Here is a 4,134-nt window from a genome sequence, read left to right as displayed (position 1 = left end):
CGCGCGGCTGCCCCTCGGCCTCCTCTCTACTTCCTCCACTAGGCCCATTAAGGCCCATTAGGTTACCTGGGGGTTCCAGTAACCTCCCGGTACTCCGGTAAAATGCTGATTTCACCCGGAATACTTCCGATGTCCAAACATAGGCTTCCAATATATCAATCTTCATGTCTCGACCATTTCGAGACTCCTCGTCATGTCCGTGATCACATCCGGGACTCCGAACAACCTTTGGTACATCAAAACATATAAACTCATAATGAAACTGTCATTGTAACGTTAAGCGTGCGGACCCTACGGGTTCGAGAACAATGTAGACATGACCGAGACACGTCTCGGTCAATAACCAATAGCGGAACCTGGATGCTCATATTGGCTCCTACATATTCTACGAATATCTTTATCGGTCAGACCACATAACAACATACGTTGTTCCCTTTGTCATCGGTATGTTACTTGCCCAAGATTCAACCGTCGGTATCTTAATACCTAGTTAAATCTCATTACCGGCAAGTCTCTTTACTCGTTCTGTAATACATCATCCCGCAACTAACTCATTAACTACAATGCTTGCAAGGCTTAAGTGATGTGCATTACCGAGAGGGCCCAGAGATACCTCTCCGACAATCGGAGTGACAAATCCTAATCTCGAAATACGCCAACCCAACAAGTACCTTTGGAGACACCTGTAGAGAACCTTTAATATCACCCAGTTACGTTGTGACGTTTGGTAGCACACAAAGTGTTCCTCCGGTAAACGGGAGTTGCATAATCTCATAGTCATAGGAACATGTATAAGTCATGAAGAAAGCAATAGCAACAAACTAAACGATCAAGTGCTATGCTAACGGAATGGGTCAAGTCAATCACATGATTCTCCTTAATGATGTGATCCCGTTAATCAAATGACAACTCATGTCTATGGTTAGGAAACATAACCATCTTTGATCAACGAGCTAGTCAAGTAGAGGCATACTAGTGACACTCTGTTTGTCTATGTATTCACACATGTATTATGTTTCCGGTTAATACAATTCTAGCATGAATAATAAACATTTATCATGATATAAGGAAATATATAATAACGTTATTATTGCCTCTAGGGCACATTTCCTTCATTCAGTACATGGTATGTTGTGATGATATCTACCTTGCTATACGCTAGAAATGCGATTGTGCCCCAATCATGAATTCATCACGTGATTGGGATAACATCGCATCCTAGGCGCCACAACTTAGTTTTTGGGTTCAATCTTGCGTTGTCCTCACCCAGTGACAGAGTATGGGTAGCGAGCCATGTATTTGTATTTTTGTCATCTTACTTAAGGTGTTACTCCGTTCTTATGAACTTAATACTTTATATGCATGCTGGACATCGGTCGATGTGTGGAGTAATAGTAATACTCTAGAATCATTTCGGTCTACTTGACACGGACATGATGCCTATATGCATAATCATTTCCTTTGATACCGCCATAACTTTGCGCTTTTCTATCAATTGCTCGACAGTAATTTGTTCACCCACCGTATTAATTGCCTTCAAGATAGAAGCCTCTAGTGAAACCTATGGCCCCCGGGTCTATTTTCCATATTATACAGATCTATAATTAAAAATACCAAAAATATCTTGCTGCAATTTATTTGCTTTTATTTTTTTATGTTTTAGTAATATTTTTTATCTATCTCTATCAGATCTCACCTTTGCAAGTGACCGTGAAGGGATTGACAACCCCTTTATCTCGCGTTGGGTGCAAGTGATTCATTGTTTGTGTAGATGCATATATTGGGGACTTGCGTGTTTCTCCTACTGGGTTGATACCTTGGTTCTTAACGGAGGGAAATACTTATCTCTGGTTTGCTGCATCACCCTTTCCTCTTCAAGGGAAAAACCAACTCAAGCTCAAGAAGTAGCACGAAGAATTTCTGGCGCCGTTGCCAGGGAGATATACATCAAGCCCACCAAGTACCCATCATAAACTCTCATGTCTTACATTACATTATTTGACATTTGCCTCTCGTTTTCGTCTCCCCCACTTCTAAAATATTTTCAGAAAAACACAAAAATATTTGCCTTTTATTCGCCTTCTTTCGTTCGTCTTTTCGTTTGCCCTTATGTCTTACTTGGTTTGTTTGCTCGTTTGCTTGGTATAATTGTGTGTTTATTGAAAATCGAAAGCAAAGAGTTTATGGATCCTCATCCACCTGCTAATATTTTTAAAAGATCCAACTATGATGAACCAATTGCTAGTGAGTTGAGTGCACTAGATTATCTTTATGAAGTTTTGCTTAAAATTCGTGAATCTAAAAATTATGATGAAGTGCTTTATGAAGTGATTCATGATAGATCCTTGAATAAAAAGCATGATTGCAATGATGCTATTATAAATTCTATTAATGTCAATTGTTCTAATAATATGCAAAACCATAAGCTTAGGGATGCTAATTTTGCTATGTCCATTAGTTATTGTAATGATCGTGATTGGGGTGATTCTTGTTATTCCCTTCAAAATTTATTTAAGCCTCATGATGAATATGTTTGCACTAATATAGAAAGTAGGTTTGGAAGAGTATCAACTTTAGAAAATAATTATCCCACTACTTTGGAGTATGATCAATCATATGAAATTTTTGATAAAGTGGGTTTGGAGAAGTCATGACTTTATTTGATCATAATCCTACTATTTTGGAAGAGTGTCAACTTTGCATGCATGTGGATCATGAAGAGAAAATTTTATATGATGGCTATATTGTTGAATTTGATTATGATCCTACATGTAATTATTATGAGAGAGGAACATATGGTTGTAGAAATTCTCATGTTACTAAACTACCTCTCGTTATGTTGAGATTGCTGTTGTTTGTTTCTTCTTCCTTGCATATTATAGTTTTGGCTTACCTTGCTAATTTGTTTGCCAATAATATGCCTAATCATGGGAAGTATGTTAGACTTAAACTTGTTTTTCACATGCTACATGATGCTCTATTTGTGTTTCAATTGCTATCTTTCATGTGAGCATCATTAAAAAAATTCAATGCATAACTAAAAGGCTTTAAAGAAAAGCGCTTGTTGGGAGACAACCCAATATTTTAATTTTCTATTTTCATGAGTAAATACACATTGTTACCTCTAGTTAGATGTGTTTTGATGTTTTATTTAGTGTTTGTACCAAGTAAGACCTTTAGGATGGCTTACAGTGATACTTGATTTGATCTTGCTGAAAAACAGAAACTTTTGCGCCTAGTAAAATAATTTTCATTTACAGACGTGTGGTAAAATACTGATTCGTTTTTGACAAGATTGTTATACAAATTTCCTCTGCTGTCCTAAATTTTCAGAACTTTTTGAGTCACAGAAGTATTAGAAGTCTCCAGATTCCTGCAAAATGTTCTATTTTTGACAGATTTTGTTTCCTATGTGTTGTTTGCTTATTTTAATGAATATGGGTAGTATCGGGGGGTATGAACCATGGAGAAGCTGGAATATGGTAGATATTACACCAGTACAAAGAAAGAATGAGTTCACAATAGTACCAAAATTGGTGATTTATTTTCTTATACTAATGGATCTCGTGAGTTTTCTGTTGAGTTTTGTGTTTTGAAGTTTTGAAGCTTCGGGAAAAGATTTGATGGACTATGGAATAAGGAGTGGCAATAGCCTAAGTTTGGGGATGCCCAAGGCATCCCAAGTTAATATTCAAGGACAACCAAGCATCTAAGCTTGGGGATGCCCCGGAAGGCATCCCCTCTTTCGTCATCGTCTATCGGTAAATTTACTTGAGGCTATATTTTTATTCACCACATGATATGTGTTTTGTTTGGAGCGTCTTGTATGATATGAGTCTTTGCTTTTTTAGTTTGTCACAATAATCATTTATGTACACATGTTTTTGAGAGGGACACACATGAATCGTGATTTATTATAGTACTCTATGTGCTTCACTTATATCTTTTGAGCTAGGCAATTTCGCTCTAGTGCTTCACTTATATCTTCTTAGAGCATGGCAGTGGTTTTATTTTATAGAAATTGTTGAACTCTCATGCTTCACTTAAATTTTTTTGAGAGTCTCTCTAAACAACATGGTAATTTTCTTTGGTTATGAATTTAGTCCTAATATGATGGGCATCCAGGAGGGATAT

Source organism: Triticum dicoccoides, chromosome 4A (genome assembly GCF_002162155.2).
Source record: "Triticum dicoccoides isolate Atlit2015 ecotype Zavitan chromosome 4A, WEW_v2.0, whole genome shotgun sequence".
Classification (NCBI taxonomy): Eukaryota; Viridiplantae; Streptophyta; class Magnoliopsida; order Poales; family Poaceae; genus Triticum; species Triticum dicoccoides.
The sequence above is the reverse complement of the archived record's forward strand: the minus strand, read 5'-3'. Positions refer to the sequence as shown.